Genomic DNA, 23,535 nt, shown 5'->3' with positions numbered 1-23,535 from the left:
GTAAAAGCCACAGTAGCCACTAAACAACAAATGATAAGGAAAGTACTATTAATATAATTTGCCCTTAACTATCACATTTCATCTGCAGATCTACAAGTGATTTACAAATATTAAATCAATTAACCCTTACTGTCTGTGAGAGCCCATACTGGGGCAGTCCGGCCCAGTGATCAGACACAGGATGGAGTCAGGGTCACCACTGGAAGTCACATCAAAGGTCAAAGCCAGAGTAGTCACTGGATTTAAGGTGAGGAAGCAGGAACCAGTAACAAGTAGCGATAACATGGACAAAGAGCAAAACCAGGAATAAGGAGAAGTTACTTAGTCTGAAGTCTAGCAACTAGTTGTTTAGACAAAGGGTGGTACAGGAACAGGAAGCTTTATGCACAGTGGTGTCCAATCAGCAGTCTGGTGCTAGTCACCTGACCCAACAGCGTCAGTGGGTGTAGCTTCTGGTGGTGGGGTCTTAGCTGCAGTTCCCTGTTCTCCCCCTTTGCAGTGCACTAGCATAAAGGCTAAGGCTCTTGCTCAGCAGCCCTCTAGGCCTGGGTTTGGTACTTGACTTATGAGGAAGGTCAGATTACCACAGCCATTTTATAGATAGGTTAAAAGCCAGGGTTAAATGATCTGCCCAAGGTTATCTATGAAGTCAGTGGCAAAGGTGAGGAAAGGCGCCAATGGATTTAAGCCCATGGTGAAATCTTGGCTCCATTTAAGGCCCACTGACTTCAGTGGAGTCAGGATTTCACCCCAGGAGTCTCATCACTTGTCCAAACTGCCTCAGAGGCTGCTAGAACTGCTGTGTCTGTACAGCTCTAGGTACAATGTGGGGGCACACACTGCCCAACTACATGGGCTTGGCACCAGTGTTCTCCATGAGTTTGGGGGAAGGAATTTTCTCACGTGCCTTGGAAGAGTAGCAGAGTTGATCCACGGCAGCCGTTTCAACAGTCCCTATATGCACTAGGACTCCCCCGCCCCCGCAACACACGCACAGTCAGAATGACTGGGAATCTGTATTGTCACCCATCCCCACCTATTCTTTATCACACCCCAAGTGTTCGGTGTAGGCTGTAGTGAAGCCAAACCATTTCTGATGCATTATGGGCCGCTCTGCCCATAAAGGGCTATGATGGGATTGGGGAAATGGATTTGCCCAAATATGCATAACGCAAGTGATCGGGACTGTAGGAAGATGAGGCAAGAATGATCTGCACAGATATTAATCCGCTACAGAAAGATGAGATTAATTACCTGAGGGCTGCAGGAATGCTGGAGAGATAATCAGTCAGCCATAAAGTCTTTTCAATCCTCTCAAGGTCATCAGCGTCGACTAAATCTGCTCCTATTGTGAAAGGAGAAAGTGCTCTAATCTTCAGAGGCAACTTCACATTATCAGTTCTGGGAAGTAGGTTTCTAGGGCCATCCTCTGCCCTCAGGTACATACACGTAACCTCTTTCAAGCCAATGGGGTTGCCCGTGTGTTAAATGAGGGCAGAATTCAGCTACCTGAAGCTTTTACAGTAAGAGGTATAAAGTGTCAAGTCCCTCTACAAAACAGGTTTAAGACAATCAAATACCAAGTCTGCTTTGTCTTAATTACCTGCTTCGAAACAGACTGCTGCAAAGTCTAACCGCAGCCTTTACGTTTCTGTTTGTTAACTGCTACAGGGGAGTTAAATGGTCAAGGGTTGCATGAGATTTAGCCAAACAACAATGAAGTCAATAGGAAGCACCCAGATCAGTATTATGCAGCTCTTTGAAACTGTAAGAAGAGGGCTTTTCTCTTGTTTCTCTTTTCTCTAGTTTTCTCTTGGGACTGCCACTAAATAGAGATGATCATAATGGTCCCTGCTGGCCTTACTTTCTGCAGGTAAGAGGCTGTGCTATGTTTCTGAGAGGTGCAGGATAAAACTAGAAGCCAAGGAGGAGGGGAGACCTAGTGTGGCTTTAAGTCGCCTTTATATCCTCCAAGGCCTGGAGAGACCCCCAGCATAATTTAACCAGCCCTGGGGGTCCTGTCTAAATTACAACCACCTCCCAGGGCTGCCCTGAATCTCTGCAGTTCTGCACCCGCCCCAGACATGCCCCACCCCCTACTTGGGAGGTAGTCCTCAGGAAGTAGCCTGACAGCTGGCTTCTGCCGTTCCTGTCCTGGGGAGAATGCTCCTCCAGCCAAAACCATGACTTTTAGGACCCCCCTGTGCCACTCCAGATGATTTACCCTGTGTAAAGGGGCCAGAGTGGGGGGTGAGGATCGCACCCTGTGAATCTAAGAAAATGTATTTACGGCTGACAGGAGACATGAATGTGCTAATTACCATCTTTTCTTTTGACATGACAGTAGCAGAACTCAGCATCCCCATTTAGCACAATGGGAACTTCCACTGATTATACCGTATGCTACAGCACCTGTCACAAGCCTTTTGGAAGGGATGTTGAAAACCTGTGTCACCCTTCACTGTTACATTTATTTTACTCACCTGACTGACACCTCCTGCACTGTAGCTTAAGTGATAGAAATTGCAGAGGTTGAACGCTTGAATTACAATATGTGTGTGTGGGTCTTATGGTTCATCCTCAGAACTTGTTGCTATGGACACTACTGGTTTAACAGATCTTCTGACTGATTTTCTTCAATGTATCATAAATATTTGTAGCGCACCACTGACTATAGGGTCTCGCTGACAATCTTCTCTTCCAGCCATCCTCTCATCTCCATTTTCCTACCCCTTAACTTCCAAGCACATTAGGTATCTAGTGATATATTAACTTCCTTTTTCTTTAAATTAAAGAAGGTAAGTGCCTCCGAATCTCAAGAACTGGTTAAAACTTCTGACAGAATGCACAGCTTAATTGAAAACATTCATTTTGTCCCAGAAATTTAACGAGGGGAAAACTGCTGTTTGCCTAGCGCTTCTGCCAGTGGCAATTGAACCATTATTCTCCAGTGAATACCTCACCACAGCAATTCAGCCATCCCTTTGCAAAGTCAGAGCTGGAATACTGCAATCTACTGCATTTGTAGTGACTTTGAGAAGCATCTGGAGGTTTCAGCTAATGCAGAATGCAGAAGCTCAGTAACTGGACAGGCTGACTCATTATGCATGGTTTTAGCAAAAAGGTAATTCTACAGTATCACTTAGAGTTGATTGAATAATGAAAACATTTATTTGCAAATAATTAATTAAACATTAATTGCAAAAAACTGGTCAAATCATTTTTAAAATATTCACAAATACCTTTTTCCAGGAAAAAAAAATTGCCAGAATTGATTGGGTCAATTATTCACAATGAATGATTCAACTGCTGTAGTATCAATAATCTCTAACCATGCTTATTTAAAAAAAAAAACAGAAAGGCTGTAAATGTAGTGAAGCACATTCAGTTTCCAGATGATCAGCTGTTTTTGTGTTTGCTTTGCATTGTTGAAAGAAGTAACATAAGCCCTTTCATGTGAACCAAGTCATTTTTCTTCTTCTTTTTATAGAAGTCAAATAGCACTCTGACTGCTATGAGTTAGGTGCTGCTCTGAGCAAACAAGTTGTCATTTGGCCAATTAATATCTGTGTAAGTTTTTTATGAAAGGTTTGCTTAAGGATATTGAGGGGAACAGAGAAAAACTTTAACTATGCTTTGCTTTCTTTTTGACACTGAACATGCAACCATGCACGTACCATCAGCTACGTTCCAATCGAAACTGCTTTCAGATTCTAGATCAAAACTCTGTAGAATCCTTGAAAAACTCCATGGACCAAATTCCTCATCTGCAAGCGAAGGTGAGGGAAAAGGTGCTACTTGCAATCCCCACTTCTTGGATCTGCTCAGTGCTGTGTTGGTCCCCTCAGCTCAAGTTAGAGCAGCCTTCAACTACCAGTGACCCCATGAATGGAAAATCCCATAACTTAGATTATAAAGTCACCTCTCTAGGTAGTAAACGAATGTGGAAAATGACACAAGAGAGAGGACAGGATCCTGAGTGGGTTGTCATCAGTAAAACTTTCAGATTCAAACTGAATGTGCAAAATACAAGGCCTGGAAAACAGTGGAAGGAGAAAAAGTGTCTGCAGTATTGGAATACATCCCAGTTGCCCTGAAGTCAGTGAGGGGTTTGTTGATTTCCGTGGTAGCACAAATTGATCCAACAGCAATACATGAAACAGAGGAAGGTAAAACTCAAGTAGAACGGGATGAAAACAGGATCTCCAAACTCCTCAGAAATATGGTTGTATATACAGGAACCTTTAAGACACAGAGGAAAAGAAAGCATCTGTTTTAGCACATCTTCTATTGTCCATGTGAAGTGCCTATACCTAACAGCCAGAGCCTGATTCTCCACTAGTTGCACGGTTAACTTCTGTACCCGGAAAGATAATGGAGCAAATAATGAAGCCATCAATTTGCAAACACCTAGAAGATAATAAGGTGATAAACAACAGTCAGCATGGATTTGTCAAGAACAAATCGTGTCAAACCAACCTGACAGCTTTCTTTGATGGGATAACAAGCCTTGTGGATAGCGGGGAAGCGATAGATGTGGTAGATCTTGACTTTAATAAGGCTTTTGATACCGTCTCACAAGACCTTCTCATAAACAAACTAGGGAAATACAACCTAGATGGAGCTACTATAAGGTGGGTGCAAAACTGGTTGGAAAATCATTCCCAGAGAGTAGTTATCAGTGGTTCACAGTCATCCTGGAAGGGCATAACGAGTTGGGTCCCACAGGGATCGGTTCTGGGTCCAGTTTTGTTCAATATCTTCATCAGTGATTTAGATAATGGCATAGAGAGTGCACTTATAAAGTTTGCAGACGATACCAAGCTGGGAGGGTTGCAAGTGCTTTGGAGGACAGATTAAAATTCAAAATGATCTAGACAAACTGGAGAAATGGTCTGAAGTAAATAGGATGAAATTCAATAAGGACAAATGCAAAGTACTCCACTTAGGAAAGAATAATCAGTTGCACACATACAAAATGGGAAATGACTGTCTAGGAAGAAGTACTGCCAGGATCTGGGGGTCTTAGTGGATCACAAGCTAAATATGAGTCAACAGTATAACACTGTTGCAAAAAAAGCAAACGTCATTCTGGGATGTATTAACAGGAGTATGTAAGCAAGACACGAGAAGTAATTCTTCTGCTCTACTCTGAGCTGATTAGGCCTCAACTGGAGTATTGTGTCCAGTTCTGGGCGCCACATTTCAGGAAAGATGTGGACACACTGGAGAAACAAAAATGATTAAAGGTCTAAAAAACATGACCTATGAGGGAAGACTGAAAAAATTGGGTTTGATTAGTCTGGAGAAGAGAAGACTGAGAGGGGACATGATAACAGTTTTCAAGTACATAAAAGGTTGTTACAAGGAGGAGGGAGAAGAATTGTTCTTCTTAACCTATGAGGATAGGAAAAGAAGCAATGGGCTTAAATTGCAGCAAGGGCGGTTTAGGTTGGACATTAGGAAAAACTTCCTAACTGTCAGGGTGGTTAAGCACTGGAATAAATTGCCTAGGGAGGTTGTGGAATCTCCGTCACTGGAGATTTTTAAGAGCAGGTAAGACAAACACCTGTCAGGGATGGTCTAGACAATACTTAGTCCTGCCTTGAGTGCAGGGGACTGGACTAGATGACCTCTCAAGGTCCCTTCCAGTTCTCTGATTCTATTTCTTACCTGGTGCAGTTATTGACACCAGTGCAAATCTTAAAAACTACCATTCTGATCTGGCATTTTACACCCCTTTTGTCCTCACAAGTGTATTTGTCTATGCCAGGCAGTGGAATCAAGCCCCTGGTGTCCAATCCTAATAAATATTTAGCCCTGCTATTGATATTGATAGGAGCTGAAGAGCCCTATTCTAAGAACCTCTCCTAACAGCAAATCTTGATTATTTTCTTAATGCTCCCTTTCACCTTATGTTAAGAGTAAGAGGTGCAAGATGGAAACATTATAAAACACTGGAAAAGAGGAAGACAACAATGCCTGATTCCTCACTTAGTTGGAGAAGCCCTGGAGCCACAGCCCCATGAGCATGCCCCTGCTATAACTTCTCTGTGGATATCAGCCACAAGTGCTATCAGTCTAACACTTTTCACCTGCGCTCAAAATCATGTATTATTTTTACACCCTTCCAAACACCTTCTACACCCCTGGAAACAAACATACAGTATAAACCATTCACCGCAGGGCCACTGTTGTGTACTGCTACTGTGCTATTTGTTCCACTAAACAAATAAACTCATGAGTTATTCAGTCTTTCCTGGTGTAGCCAAACACAGGGCCAAATAATCAAATGCATAAATAATCTTGTTAATGACAGAAGCTATTGAACATTTTGTTATACTAATTAGGCCAACAGGCACACAGGTTACGAGCAACACATTTTACATCGGAGGGGAGGAAAAAGCACTGTAGCAATGGAGCAGGCTTTGTAGTTTTAAATTATATGAGTAAGCACAGCTCAGAAAGCAACTCAGCAGGCTTTGATCCACTCAAACGCAGCTGAGAGCTTTTCAATCACTTCTGACGAAGCAGGCGTCCTTCTGTCTTTTTTACGCACACACACACACACTTCACGATCTTCCTTATACATAATCAGTCAGATGCCGTATAAGTTCTCCAGATGGTCACATTTAGAAAACAGAAAGACTGCATGTGATATGTCGCCATGATTTAAAAATATAGTGAAAACTGTCAGACTAAGGAGCCAGTAAGAAAATCAAGTGCTGGGTCTTTAAAGATCAAACTTGGAGATGCTTTACAAGAGGGTGCTTAAAAATACAGGTTGCCTATTAAAGCAGTCTTCTGTGTTCACTCCATTGTTCAGCTTTATAAACCGTACACTGTTCTGGAGCACAGAATGCTGAGAGATCTTTTACCTTAGTCCACTCTTTAGGTACCATGGGAGTCCAAAGTGAAATGAGCTTGAACAACTGTCCTCAAAACGCAGAACTTTCCCTCCTAAATCATCTCACCTCCGTGGCACTGAGGATCCCCCATGCAAGGGGAAACCCCAGCTAATCACACAAACTAGTTTTATATCTGTTTTGTGCTACTGGGGCCAAAGTCTGGCCCAGTACCTCCCACAACACACTGTCCCCTCACACTGGGGTGGAGCATTGGCTCAGTGTGAATTTGGTAAATTAAATCAAAGACACTTTCTGCCCACTCACATGCCGTTAGGGGGAATCAGATCCTAAAATGGCCAAGAGTTTTAATACAAACCTTCAGGGCCAAGATTAGCAAAACCTGCCTTCTCATGACAGCCCATGTTGTATCTGAGTCTCCTTTCTTCTTCTGTCATTAAATTTTACCTACCATTAGCATTAGCCCAACTTCGTAATTAGGTAAACTTCATTAGTCTGCATCAAAGAAAATCTTTCTTAAATGAACTGTTAATGAGCTCCATCTGTCTGATTAGGGGACTCTGCTTTCAGTTTCAGCTTGTGCAAAATTTCATTTCAGAGAAATACTTTATAGCATTAAAAGAAAAGCCAATTAGCACAAAGCCAGCCATGACTTCGAAACAAAATGAGTCAGATCCTCAGCGAGTGTCATTTGCTGTAGCTCCATTGACTTCAATGGCATTATGTGGATTTACTCCAGCTGAGGTTCTGGCCCTAGCTCTTTACTGTGGCCACTGATTTGATTGTATTTATTTTTATATGACATTGAAGGAGGCACTGAGGAGGCTTGTAAAGCACAGGTACCAAATCTTATGGGGGAGGGGGAGATCTATAATACAAGTTTTATAGAAATGGACCGAAGCTCCAGCAATTGGGAAAGCCTGGGACTGAATTCTAGGGGTCAAGCCCACATCTGGTTTTATGGAGATGTTTTGAAACAATCTGTGGGGGTTGAGCCTATAATGAATGGCATCCATCTGATTCTTTGGTAGGAGTTCATATGAAAAACAGCAGTAGGAAAAGATGATTAATGACACCTCAGTGCTGCCATGACATTTGTACCTATAATTTTGTAACCTAAATGGCATTTGTGTGCACACATTCAGTGTCATTTGCACCCACATTCATTTTGCAAATGGAAAACAAATGGGTGTTAAGAAAATATTGCAGGTCAGTAGCTGGGCTGCACCTGGCACAGTTTAAAAAGAATATATTTTCCAGGCATAAGGCGCTAATAGTACACAAATCCCCTTCGGCACCATGACTTTACTAGGAGAGCGAGTTGGAAAGCCTTGCTGCTGGGGCCCCGTTCCAATCCCACTTCCCATTGACCAGACAGGAGAATACAGCCATAGCAAAATGCCAGGCCAAAGAAATGCTTTTTACAACCGTTTCTGAATGTGGCCAGGCTCAGGTTTCAGCCAGTTCCTACAAGGCACTAACTCCAGGGGTCGGGGCCTGCTGCCATTCCTACCAGAAGACTGCTGGAAGGAGAGGTCAGTAAATAAAATAAAAAAATAAAAATTACTTTTATCTTATATAGCTCCTGTCACCAGAGGAGCTCAAAGGGTTTTATATTCATAAGCCTGGCAACACTCCCTTGAGATACGTGGGAAATAATATTCACCTTTTACAAATGGGGAAACTAAGGCACAGAGACGTTAACTTATTTGCTGATGGTTGCACACAGTCACTGGGAGAGCCAGGAACAGACCACAGGTCTCCTGCCTCCTACTTCTGTAACAGAACCAGCTGAGCATGCTTCCTCTCTAGTCCCCACTCTTTTCTTACTGCGATCTTGATCACACTGTAAATGTGTCATACTGAACTTCTGACAGTTCAATCATTTTACAGTGTTTACCCTTCGAGATTTAAATGTAATAAGTTCATTCTAAATACACACGTGTCCTTTTTCTCTGGTTCTATGAACACTTTGCACCTGGATACAATGTTTCTCTCATTATTCTTCTGTGACAAGGCAACAAAAAGCACTACTCATTTATAGCCTTTTCGTCATCTCAGAGAAGCAGCAAAGGGACTGGACCACAGGGGGAGGGAAGAGCTTTGTTTAATTTTAATTAAATTCACTTCTTTCAAGTCTGAGTAAACTCTGGATCCAGAGCAATCAGGCTAATTAGATTATGAACACTGTTTGTTTCCTTAAAGGACAGCCAGCATTGTGCTATGAAGCACCTGACACGTTCCTCCAAAGCAGTTCTGTAGTACTTTACACTCTGGGTTTAGCAAACATTCTAGCATTTAAAGGATGATATATCAACATTACAAGGGGATTTTCTAATTCAGAATTGCCATCCATGGGGTAGCCCTGTAATTGTTCCTTCCTTCCTGTAATTCTGTTCCTTGCACTCTTGCTCCAAGTGGGAATGCCTTGTTTTTCATCTATCATCTGCTTCCCATGGAACTGTGACCATCTTTTATGTAGTACACAATGCAGACACTGATCCAAAGGGGCTACTATAACCCACGACTGGGGCAGCCACAAAAACAGGACAAAATAGAGTCATTGGGCAACACTCTCCCGGATTGAAAGCCCACTGAAGTTAATGGGCATATGCCCAGGGATGAATTAGCCAAAAGAAAGCAAAGAATCCCTATTCACTCTGCCACCCAACTACCCACACGTGATCATGCAAAAATACTGCAAAATTGCTTCCAGATCTAAAGTAGTCATCACACCATGACATCACCATTGTGTTGTAAAATGAACACCTATGGAACACACTGATCTGGACATCCTTGAATATACTTTTACCAAAGTTTGCATTATGAGACTATAATTTACATGTAAAGGGCCAAATTCTGTGCTGACTTATCCACTGAATTCATTAGGAGATATAGATTAGCAGAATTTGACCCAAAACATGCACCCAAATCATGCAGAAAAATGTAGTAAAAGTCATCATTCTAATCCCTGATGCTAGACTTTCATCTTTGGAAAACTACAGTAAGTTCAAATACCAAGCAGGGCACTAGTGCAGTGAATTATATAGGCTCTTCCTAGTCATCATTTGTCTACATCATAAAACCACTTCACCAACTGGCATAATACTTAGACCTGCCATGAGTGCAGGGGACTGGACTAGATGATCTCTCGAGGTCCCTTCTAGGCCTATGATTCTACGTTTGCCAGTATGCTCAAGAGCTGATCAAGACTGGAATAGCAGGGGTGTTGCAGGTCAGGGCTCAGATATGCTGGCTGAACTATGTGGAGAAGCTTGCCTGTGCAGACTGTACCCAGGCTACTCCAGTTATTAGTCGCTCATCCTCAAGACCAGGTGGCCTATAATATACATTAATCCTCTAAGTAATTGACTCATGCATCTTCAGTCTCCACGTAGAGTGACTCGGTGCCAATATCTTCCAAATCCGTCTCCTCCTTCCTTTCAAGGACTATCAAATCCTCTCTAACAAAAAAGGATAAATCTTCCCTTCATCCGTGTTTTGAACAGTCCCATAGAAACAACCTGAAACACTCAATGGCCAAGGTATCACAGCTCCAGGCAGGCTTCAGTTGGATCCACATTATTAATGCCTTATATGCAATTTTGCCTCCATGTTTCCTGTTTTTCCTTCCTAGATGTCTTTCAGTTGTAAACAACACATTACTGAGCTTACTTTTTTCTATATATTATAGTCCATAAACCCCAAATTGCTTGTTTTTCCTTAATGTATTTCCACTACAATCATATTTCATTTTTCTCTTTCTCGACATTCAGACCTTGTGGGTTTGTGTATACACACACACACCTCTCACCTCCTCCTTCAGTCAGCTAATTTTAATGCCTGCCTCACAAACATTATCTAGTTATTTGGCAGATTATCTTTTTTATATAGGATTGGTGTGTCCCAAAATAATTTACTGTGCTACTGTTTCCTTTCTACACCCTTAAGCCATGAAATCAGAGTCCTCACAAATCAGGACAGACCTGAACAAGGCACAAGAGGGACTTTAGATACAGCCACTCCCAGGATTCGTCTCTAACCCTCCTTCCGCATGCTGTGCCCATTCAAACAAGACTCTACTCTTTATTTAGCCAAATCATTGTTTACGAACATATTCCATGATGTTAAATAAAGCAGAGTTTATGCAATGCAGAAGATTTTTAATCAATCACCTTTTATAATTGCAAAAGGTTTGACGTCACAGGTTATTTATGATCTTTAACACTAGAATATAATGTTGTGGCTATATTGTAGAGCTGGATAAAAGTATACGTACACTTTCCTGTGTATTTCAATATCCTCTATTGACAGAAGATAGGAGACCTGTGGTAGGATTGGAGACCAGGAAATGATTTTTGTGATTTCATTAGAGTAACTGACGGAAGCATTTCCCTCTAAGGAGGGTTAACAGATGGCCCGTTAAAGTTACAACTTCTTCTTTAAATAGGCTGTCACCAAAAATGCTCTGCATGGCAACAAAAATAATATTGATACAAACTCAGTGCCCAATTAAAAGATTGTCTGCATAAACTAGAACGCAACATTAATAACTGCTATCATTGCAATACAGAGGACTATGGAGATGCATTTGCTCTTTGGGGTTTCCTTTGAAATGGTTTTGAAGTGAAAAATGTTTAAATAGCTTGAAGGAACAAAACAAAGCATGGGACTGCCTAAACCACTGTGGCTTATAGTTATTATGTACATGAGTCTGCTGGAAGTCATCAGTAAATCAGATTATTCTGCACCTGGAGCCCACTCCAAACATCTTTGAAGTCAGAGGGAAAATTACCATTGACTCCAATAGTCTTTGGATCAGGGCCTTGGGTTTTGATCCTAACAGGAAATGAATGTGTTAGTTGACTGAGTTTCTAGATCTAGTTCAAAAGATTTTAGACAACAATTATTGAAATTATATCTTGGGTCACCTCAGTGAGTGATGTTGCAGCCTGAGAAATTATTTCCTTCACAAGAAAGAAAAATAGCAAACATTCAAAATAATATGATACCATTTAATTTGATGTTTGACTAGTTATAAAATTCTACAGCACACTGAAAGGTACTTTACTAATGCCAAAGCACTGCAAAATAACAATCAGTATTAGCTCTATGAAATGCTGCCCAAACTTTTACATGTACAAAAAACGGAAATTGCATCGCCCCCAACCGCTGAACAACTCCATTGGCTTCCCATTCATTTTAGGAACCAGTTAAAAACTGCAGTCTTTGGCAAATGAAGACTGTGATGGATGATCAGAAGCCCTCATATCCCTGTTCATTCTGATCTGCAGCAATGCCTTATCCACCTTATCCAGCCTAGCTGAACTTCTTCACATCTTCTTAGAAGGTTGCAAAGTGCATTCACTTTTCAACATGTTAGATCAACCTCATATTTAAGAGAAATACAATGGTGTATTGAATGTGACATTTAGGGGGAAGTTAGTGGCCTAGAATTATTAACATCTCTTTTTACTATTATTTAACCCTGTTTTTCTTCAATGTCGGGATTGTTAGAAATTTCTCTCATCTGTTCTAGACTTCCTTTCTTCTACTCCTAATTCCTTTCTTCTTTCTCCATTCCCGCTTCTTCTCCTACCTCTCTCTTGTGTTTTTTCGTCTTTTCTCTCTCACTTTGCTATTTTTCCATCTCATCCTACTGCTGTCATCTCCTTGTGAATCCAGTTCACATTGGTCAGTATGTAAAATTAAGCCCTTGCACAGTGCACCTTTGTGTTCACCATCGCTAAAGGCTTGATCCAGCTCTCATTGATGTCAGTGGAAAACTTCAACCGACTTCAGATGGTACAGTAATTTTCCATGCTTCCTTCATGGTAACTACTCTGCAAGAACACATTTGTTTCTTTAGTTTACCACTCTTAAATTTCTGCTTCTTACGTTGTTTCTACTTTATGTAGCATGGGAGAAAAAAAGTGATAAATCAGAAAATAAGTCTTAAACTCAGAGAGGGAAGCAAAAGAAGGAGTATTTTCTTATTGCAAAACCTACTCCTACAGCTGTGGATGCACTCCCTGGTATGATTGATGTGCACAATTGAAACTTAGGAGCCTAAGGCTGTTCTAGTATGGTTTGTGCTCTACTAAAGATTTGAGAAATTGCAGAATACTATGGTGGAATAGTTATTACCTCAGGTACATTAGACCCCAAAAGGTCTCATCTGGTCCAACAGATGAAATATGATTTTATTGTCTAGAACAAAAATACAGCAAAGAAGACAAAGGTTCAGACTCTTTGGGAAGGAAAAGCTGAGAGACTATTATTGATACCAAGACATTTTGCCCAAGATCTACAGGGAAATGTTTAAGTGAAAATATAGTAAAGATGTTGCTTTCATAACTCTAATTTGTAAACTGCAGAAATGTAAATGATATAGCTCAGTGGTTTCCAACCTGCGGTCAGTGGACCCCTGGGGGCCCACAGACGATGTCTAAGATTTCCAGAGGGGTCTGCACCACCATTTGACATTTTGTAGGGGCCCGCTAATGAAAAAAGGTTGAAAACCACTGATGTGGCTAAATAGTAGGATTTTCAAAGTGCTCAGTGTTGGCCTAACTCTGCTCCCATTGACATCAATGAGAGTTTGATTTCAACAGGAGCAGAGTTAGGCCAACATAAGGGTATTTTTTTTTTTTAAAACAACCCTTAAGAGTCTAAGGGGATGTCTACACTGACAGAGTTACAGCGCGGCTCAGAGAGCGCTGAAGGGAAACCGCTGTTGTGTGTTCACACTGTCAGCTGCCTGCACAATAGCGTGTTCACACTTGCAGCTGTATTCAGAGTGGTGCATTCTGGGCAGCTATCCCACAGAGCACCTCTTTCTCTTTTGCTGCTAAGACTTGTGGGAAGTAGAGGGGGTCGCGGGGCATCCTGGTTTCCTGTCCAAGTGCCCCATGATACATTGCTTTGCATCCCAGCAATCCGTGTGCTTCCATCTGCATTTGGTACCATCTTTCAATGGTTTGTGTATTGCGCGCCCTGCCTCTTTGGTCTGCAGGAATGGATCCCGCACTGCTGACCAATATGCTGCTCACTCTGACTAACATGTCTCGAGTGGCAGTGGAGTTATTCCTTAAACTCTTGCCTTTGTAGGAGTGCGACATTGATCTCACCACACATAGTAGCTATGACATGAGATTGCTTGTGGCATTCACGGAGGTGCTGACCACAGTGGAACGCCGTTTTTGGGCTCAGGAAACAAGCACTGAGTGGTGGGGTGGAATCACATTGTGATGTACATTTGGGATGATGAGCAGTGACTGCAGAACTTTTGGATGAGGAAAGCCACATGCATGGGACTGTGTGATAAGCTCACCCCAACCCTGCAGTGCAAGGACACGAGAATGAGAGCTGCCCTCTCACTGGAGAAGCGCGTGGCGATTGCACCGTGGAAGCTGGCTACTCCAAACTTCTACCGATCGGTAGCTAACCAGCTTGGAGTGGGAAAGTCGACCGTTGGACTCCTGTTGACGGAAGTGTGCAGGGCCATTAATCGCATCCTGCTCCGAAAGACCATGACTTTGGGCAACGTGCGTGACATTGTGGATGGCTTTGCACAAATGGGCTTCCCTAACTGTGGAGGGGTGATAGATGGCACGCATATTCCAATTCTGGCACCAGATCACCTAGCCACTGAGTACATTAATTGTAAGGGGTATTTCTCAATGGTTCTCCAGGAGCTTGTGGATTACATTTACAGACATTAACAATAGGCATTTTACAGACATTAACACAGGGGGGTGGAGTGGAATGCCACGGGTATAGACTGGAGCCAGGAGGTTGATCAGAGTGTGTTGACGGTGTCTGGGGGCAGCATGGGAAAGAGTTTTGTGACAGCGGCTGAAGGGGAGGGCGAGCGCAGAGCTGCTTGGTTTGAAGAGCTAGTATCTCCTGGAGCGTGTCTGCTTGGTGCTCCATAACCTTTAAGAGCCTCTCCATAGCTTCATTCTGGCATGCTGTGTTCTCCTTTCAGTCCCTCTTCTCACTGTCCCACCGCTCCTTCAATTCCTGTTTCTCGGCAGTGGCGAGCATCATAACATCACGCAGAGGGTCCTCCTTAGTTTTTCTTGTCCGCTTTTTAATTCTGCGCAGCCGTTCTGCTGCCGGTAAGGGAGGCTGGCCTCCCAAGGTCACCTCCGTGAAGTTTAAATGCAATATTTTACAGAACCAGTTTTGTTTGCAACACAAAGAACACTGATTCAGTGATTTAAAACACAGCCAGTACTCACACACCTGTCACTAACTGGCTGACCCCAGGCAAGCACACATAAGCCACAAGACCCCCAAAATGGTGAGTAGCCGCAAGGGCAGGGTAAATCAGTGTTCCCGGACCCTCCTGTACACTGTAGGGGGGGCCTGATAATAATTCCTGTGCCCACACTTTCCACAGGATGCAAAAAGAAAAGAGTGGCACCTTAGAGACTAACAAATTTATTTGAGCATAAGCTTTCGTGAGCTACAGCTCACTTCATCGGATGCATTCAGTGGAAAATACAGTAGGGAGATTTATATACACCGAGAACATGAAACAATGGGTGTTGCCATACACACTGTAAGGAGAGTGATCACTTAAGATGAGCTAATACCAGCAGGAGAGCGGGGCGGCGGGGGTGGGAGAAAACCTTTTGTAGTGACAATCAAGGTGGGCCATTTCCAGCAGTTGACAAGAAGGAACAGTGGGGGGGGGATAAACATGGGGAAATAGTTTTACTTTGTGTAATGACCCATCCACTCCCAGTCTCTATTCAAGCCTAAGTTACTTGTATCCAGTTTGCAAATTAATTCCAAGTCAGCAGTCTCTCGTTGGAGTCTGTTTTTGAAGTCTTTTTGTTGTAATATTGCGACTTTTAGGTCTGTAATCGAGTGACCAGAGAGATTGAAGTGTTCTCCGACTGGTTTATGAATGTTATAATTCTTGACATCTGATTTGTGTCCATTTATTCTTTTACGTAGAGACTGTCCAGTCTGACCAATGTACATGGCAGAGGGGCATTGCTGGCACATGATGGCATATATCACATTGGTAGATGTGCAGGTGAACGAGCCTCTGATAGTGTGGCTGATGTGATTAGGCCCTATGATGGTGTCTCCTGAATAGATATGTGGACACAGTTGGCAATGGGCTTTGTTGCAAGGATAGGTTCCTGGGTTAGTGGTTCTGTTGTGAGGTATGTGGTTGCTGGTGAGTATTTTCTTCAGGTTGGGGGGCTGTCTGTAAGCAAGGACTGGCCTGTCTCCCAAGATCTGTGAGAATGATGGGTCGTCCTTCAGGATAGGTTGTAGATCCTTGATGATGTGTTGGAGAGGTTTTAGTTGGGGGCTGAAGGTGATGGCTAGTGGCCATCTGTTATTTTCTTTGTTGGGCCTGTCCTGTAGTAGGTGACTTCTGGATACAATTCTTGCTCTGTAAATCTGTTTCTTCACTTCTTTTCTATGGGTCCAGATGATGAAGATGTCATCCCTCCTCAGGCCCTACGCTACCAGCACTCCCAGCAATCTTCGAGACACCACTGACTTCCTGAGGAAACTACAATCCATCGGTGACCTTCCTGAAAACACCATCCTGGCCACTATGGATGTAGAAGCCCTCTACACCAATATTCCACACAAAGATGGACTACAAGCTGTCAGGAACAGTATCCCCGATAATTACACGGCAAACCTGGTGGCTGAACTTTGTGACCTTGTCCTCACCCATAACTATTTCACATTTGGGGACAATGTATACCTTCAAACCAGCAGCACTGCTATGGATACCCACATGGCCCCACAGCATGCCAACATTTTTATGGCTGACTTAGAACAACGCTTCCTCAGCTCTCGTCCCCTAATGCCCCTACTCTACTTGCGCTACATTGATGACATCTTCATCATCTGGACCCATGGAAAAGAAGTCCTTGAGGAATTCCACCATGATTTCAACAATTTCCATCCCACCATCAACCTCAGCCTGGACCAGTCCACACAAGAGATCCACTTCCTGGACACTACAGTGCTAATAAACGATGGTCACATAAACACCACCCTATACCGGAAACCTACTGACCGCTATTCCTACCTACATGCCTCCAGCTTTCACCCAGATCACACCACACGATCCACTGCCTACAGCCAAGCTCTACGATACAACCATATTTGCTCCAACCCCTCAGACAGAGACAAACCCCTACAAGATCTCTATCAAGCATTCTTACAACTACAATACCCCCTGCTGAAGTGAAGAAACAGATTGACAGAGCCAGAAGAGTACCCAGAAGTCACCTACTACAGGACAGGCCCAACAAAGAAAATAACAGAACGCCACAAGCCATCACCTTCAGCTCCCAACTAAAACCTCTCCAACGCATCAAGGATCTACAACCTATCCTGAAGGACAACCCATCACTGTCACAGATCTTGGGAGACAGGCCAGTCCTTGCTTATAGACAGCCCCCCAGCCTGAAGCAAATACTCACCAGCAACCACATACCTCACAACAGAACCACTAACCCAGGAACCTATCCTTGCAACAAAGCCCATTGCCAACTGTGTCCACATATCTATTCAGGGGACACCATCATAGGGCCTAATCACATCAGCCACACTATCAGAGGCTTGTTCACCTGCACATCTGTCAATGTGATATATGCCATCATGTGCCAGCAATGCCCCTCTTGCCATGTATATTGGCCAAACTGGACAGTCTCTATGTAAAATAATAAATGGACACAAATCAGATGTCAAGAATTATAACATTCATAAACCAGTCGGAGAACACTTCAATCTCTCTGGTCACTCGATTACAGACCTAAAAGTCACAATATTACAACAAAAAGACTTCAAAAACAGACTCCAACGAGAGACTGCTGACTTGGAATTAATTTGCAAACTGGATACAAGTAACTTAGGCTTGAATAGAGACTGGGAGTGGATGGGTCATTACACAAAGTAAAACTATTTCCCCATGTTTATTCCCTGTTCCTCAGACGTTCTTGTCAACTGCTGGAAATGGCCCACCTTGATTATCACTACAAAAGGTTTTCTCCCACCCCCGCCGCCCCACTCTCCTGCTGGTATTAGCTCATCTTAAGTGATCACTCTCCTTACAGTGTGTATGGCAACACACATTGTTTCATGTTCGCTGTGTATATAAATCTCCCCACTGTATTTTCCACTGAATGCATCCAATGAAGTGAGCTGTAGCTCACGAAAGCTTATGCTCAAATAAATTTGTTAGTCTCTAAGGTGCCACAAGTCCTCCTTTTCTTTTTGCGAATACAGACTAACACGGCTGCTACTCTGAAACCTTTCCACAGGATTTGGTCATTATGGAAGATATCTTGCTGCTGAGGGTCAGCAGAGAATCAATGGAGGGTCTTTTCCAAGACTGCAGCTTCCGTGCTGGCCCCTATGCGGCTCGCCTGTGTGCAGCAATGGTCCCTGCCCCAGTGATGGCACAGTGGCACGGGAAAGTTACCATTAATGGGGCAAGAAACAAAGCAGCTCTGCCGAAGAACCTGTGGTACTGGATTGCCCCATATCTTCATGAGAGTTTCCTGGAGATCTCTGAGGCAGATTCCCATGAAGTGAGGGAGTCAATCAACAGCCTGTTCCGCCACTCAGACTAGGCATGCGGTGGGAGACAAGCCTGCTTTCTGCAACCCTCCTTCCCCCAATAACTTGCTTCAGTGATTCCCAAAATCAAATCCACTTACCAGGGCTTCCTCTCCTGTTTGCACTTTGCCAACATCCAACAGCTGTGACTGGCTAGGCTCCTCTGGGGTAGAAAAGAGCTCCTGGCTGCATGCAGCTCTGACCTCCAAGTCATCCTCTGTCTCTGGGTCTTCCTCCTCCACATCCTCGTACAAGATTTCCTTCTCCTGGCTTGGTCCACTTTTGACTGGCACATGAGCCACCTAAGTATCCACAGTGGTCTTCGCAGTGAAGGTGAGGTTGGTTGCCACCAAGTATCACGTCTAGCTCTTTGTAGAACTGGCAGCTTGTGGGCACACACCAGAGTGGTGGTTTGCCTCCCGCGCCTTGTGGTAGGTGTTTCACAGCTCCTTCACTTTGACCCTGCACTGCAGTGTGTCCCGGTCATGGCCCCTTTCTGTTATACATTGTGAAATCTGTCCATAGGGTTCATAATTCCTATGGCTGGAGCGCAGCTGGGAGTGGACAGCCTCCTCTCCCCAAATGCTGATGAGGTCCAGCAGCTCAGCATTGCTCCAAGTGGGGGATCACCTGTTGCGCGGAGCAGGCGTGGCCACCTGGAAAGATGTGCTGAAAACACTGCATGCATCACTGAGCAAACAGGAAGGGGACTTTCAAAATTCCAAAGGAATTTACGGGGTGGGGATGATGGTTGGTCACCTGACGGCAGGGCAGCAGAGTTCAGACCGATGACCAGAGAGGCGAGAACAGGCATTGTGGGACACCTCCCGGAGGCCAATCGCAGCACCCTGTAGACACCAGGGTGTCTACACTGGCACCATAGTGGTGTAGCCCCAATACAGAAAGCTGTACGCCTCTCATTGGGGCCATTTTCTGCGCACGAAGTGGCTTGGCAGCGTGTGCACCTCGGGAGTTACAGCGCAGAAAGCTGCTTTACTGCACAGAAACTTGCCAGTGTAGACAGGGCTTTACTTAGCTACAGAACCTTCTTCCATATAAGAATGTTCTGTACACACAGTTTTAGCTAGTTATTAAAAAAAAATCACTGATATAGTTCAGTTGAAGAGATTTAACAAGAAAAATACATTGTAGAACAGTATATTCATTCCAAAGGTATTTCCTTCCTGTTTGACCAGATAGTACAGATATTTCATTCATATAACACTTTGGATCTTTGCGCTTATCCCAACTCTTGTAGCCACTGCTCAGACAAAATTTTCATTTAAGTCAGTGGGATCAGTAAGGACTAAATAGAAACTGAAGAAGGACTTTAGGATTTAGCCAAACATTAACCTTCAATAAACACGCTACATAAAAATCTCTGGTATAATATAGTTTTTTATATCTGTGTATATGGAATGAGTGTGTATGTGATCAACAAAAAATTTTGGAAGAAAAAGTTATTTTAGTTTATTCCAGACAAGAAAAATATCCAAGAGGACAAAAGAAAATACAAAACAAAAACTAAAAAAAAGACAACAGCAATGCTCTTCTGGTAGCTAAACCAACCATTCATACAGAATGTTAACTGATTTTAAGGTATCCTGTATCAGGCGTCTTTCATACCACTGTCACAAATGAAGCAGATAGCCTGCCTTACGAAGAATGATTAAAGGTAGATAAAACAGATATACAAGGGTGAGAACTATATAATCACAAAAGAGGGGAAAAAATATGGGAGGTGAGAGAGTATAAACTAAAAAATTTAATGGGATAAAACTGATAAAGCAGAAATTCAGCCTGAATATTAGAGAAAAAATCTCCCAACATTAAGCACTGTGGTGTAGTCTCCCCACAAGGAAACTGTAAAAATCCCACCAGGTGGGACATATAAATTTATACGGTAACACTCTACAAAAATTGGGATGTAGAGCACAAACATGCATTGGCTGGGGAATAGATTAAATGTTCTAACAGTCCTATTCCAGTTCTAGTTTCTATGGTTTTATGAGACAGTGCTCCACCAGCAGGGAGCTACCCACAGGAGTCATATAAATTGCAATTTTACATAAAAACATGGGCCAAATTAATCTGTTGTAATTCCCTTGAAGTCAACAGAATTACAGCATAGATGAATCTAATTTAGTGTTTTCAAATACAATTCCTAGTTTGTACATAGAACCAACTAAGCTTTTTCTCTTGATTTTTAAATCTCCCATCCCTGTAATATTTTGGTGCTGTCACAGATCACTAAAGGTTCATGCCAAGTTCAGTTTCATTGGGACCAAAATCCTCTGTCTTCTTGGTTCGGCACTTTGATATGTTTCTCTCTTAGAACTCTGCACTAGTCACAGAGATGTAGCTTTCTTTTAACAAAAGGAAGATAAGATGTCACTGAAGGTAACCATTCCGTTTGGGAGTAAGCTACCTGCCTGTATGAACAGGTATAGACATTCAAAATCACAATGATGTAGATAGCTCTGGTTTGGCAATGAGCATCATAACAAGGCTGGAAACGGGAGCCAAAACTAAGAATAAAGATTATAATCTAAACAGGAGCACGATATAAAAGCCCAGGCTGAGAGAGATCCCTTGTGGTAATTATGGATACTGCACTTGCATAATGACAGGTTTCAGAGGAACAGCCGTGTTAATCTGTATTCGCAAAAAGAAAAGGAGTACTTGTGGCACCTTAGAGACTAACCAATTTATTTGAGCATGAGCTTTCGTGAAGTGAGCTGTAGCTCACGAAAGCTCATGCTCAAATAAATTGGTTAGTCTCTAAGGTGCCACAAGTACTCCTTTTCTTTTTGCACTTGCATAACATCCACACACATAAACCACCAACTAATGTAGAAACATAACTTGCACCATTTCTGAATGCTGAAAATATTACATATATTTGCTTAGTGTGCAGGGGAAATGCACGTTTGCTGCCAGATTTTTGTTCAGCAAGGTTTCCTATCACAGTGCTGCAAAACTAGGATTCTACTGTATTTACCCACTATACTGGGGTTTTTTTAAAACACACACTAACAAGTCCCCAGGCTCAGTAAACATGATCTCCGCTCTAAATGATATTAGCATGAAAGGGATTATCACCAAGAAATATGTCACAACTGAAAATATTTTAAAATCTTAACTTTTGCCTTTCAAACTTTTCATGAGAATTTAGCACCAGCAAAAGGTGTGAATCAGCAGCCTGAACCCTTTATATATAGACTAGCACAGATGAGCTGCAGAAGCAAAAAAAAAAACCACCTCTCCCTGCACTCTCCTGACAATACACCATAGCTCAGACAATGAAGAGCTGACTCTGGGGGGTCGTGAGGAGAGAGTTCCATCTACATTCCCATTTAGGGAATATCTACATGGAGAAATTTTCTGGCACAATTATATTGTAATAATTATTCTGCTATAATTATATCAATACAAGTCCCTGTATGGACCGCTATTGCAGAATAAAAGTAAATTTTATGGCAGACTAGAAGCAGAGTAATTACTCTTCTCACACAAAATCACCTTTATTCCACAATAGAGGTCTATACAGGGATATGTACTGATATAATTATAACAGAATAATAATTCCATTGTAGCTGTGTCACAAAATTTCCCCAAGTAGACAAGCCCTTTGTCAAACAAGTTATTCAGTTCAATACTGAGTTAGCTGGGTGCAATTCTTTGACCTGTGTTATGCGGGAAGTAAGACTAAATAATCTAGTGGACCCTTCCCTAGCCTTAAAATCTATTAATTTAACTAGAATAGTGTTTTTTTGTATTGACTGCAGTCCAACAGGGGCTGGACAAGGATCTTCAGGCTAATCCCATATAGGCCAAACAAGCCATCAGTTGGGAACAATTTTTTGTCACTATCAAATGGATGTGAACAGATTGTGATTGAAATCTTGGCCCCACTGAAGTCAATGGGAATTTTGCCATTGATTTCAATTAGGCCGGGAATTCACCCTAATTATTAAAAAGAACCCAGCAGCTTGGCTGATGTCACTAGTGGACTCTACTCCACCAATAAACTATACTATGCTGATAATCATTCCCACAGGAAAGAGCCTGAGAAAAGTAAGAGCTGGAATCTTATCTCTTGGCCTGAAGATTAACATTCTAGCACTCTGTCAGAACAGTGGGAAAAAGAATTTCAGAGGGGAGAGCTGTTCACTGAGGAGTCCCTACACCTAAAGCCCAATATATTAATAATATATCCCATTACCAGTCCAATTCCCTTTTAATCTTAAAACTTTGTAGATGAAATGTTGTTTAATGACAGTTGGCTTAGTTGTAAAAAGTCAGAATGCACAGAACGGAGAATTTTCCATTCTCACACCATGCTGAGAAGTACTCATATTATATCTTTGGGGACCATTTTTACAGGGATTTAACAACATAGACCTTTGACATTTTCTGTTTATATAGGACACTGGCCTGAATTTAGAGCCACCCAAATCTAAACAGATCCTGTGTGTTTTCCTCTGATTAAAAAAAAAAAGTTAAAACCAGTCACTTTTTCTCCACAGAATATAATGTTCAGGCCATGTCTTGCAATGCTAGATATTACCCAGGCTATGGGGAAAAAAATTCCAGAAACAGCTGAATCCTCTCGCCCCCACCCAATCATTTAAAACACATAAAACCTCTGCATAAAGCATTGATAATATGGAGTGGGGAATGATTTTCTATTGGCCAGGAGTTGGACTAGATGAGCTAATAGGTCTTCTCCATTCTCAATTTCTATGAAAGTTACTTTAAGGAGAGTTTGTAAAGCACTAAACATCAAGAGACGAAAACAAGCAAAGATTGTGAATGCTGAAAGAAACCTATGGTACCTTCCCAATAAAGGGACTTCTATGGTATTCTCTTAGATAAGCATCGTTAAAATAATGTAGGGAAAAGGCCAGAAGGCTACTTCCACTGGAAGAAAGATAATTTGTCTCATTAGCTTTAGTGACAAAGCAAAGGCTTACAATATATTGAGAGACAGTGTTAAAAACAAATTTCTGGTAAAGGAGGACATGTTTCACAGGATATTTACAACAGGAAACAGGTT

Source organism: Caretta caretta, chromosome 6, assembly GCF_965140235.1.
Source record: "Caretta caretta isolate rCarCar2 chromosome 6, rCarCar1.hap1, whole genome shotgun sequence".
In the NCBI taxonomy this organism is placed as follows: Eukaryota; Metazoa; Chordata; order Testudines; family Cheloniidae; genus Caretta; species Caretta caretta.
This window is presented reverse-complemented; position numbering follows the sequence as displayed.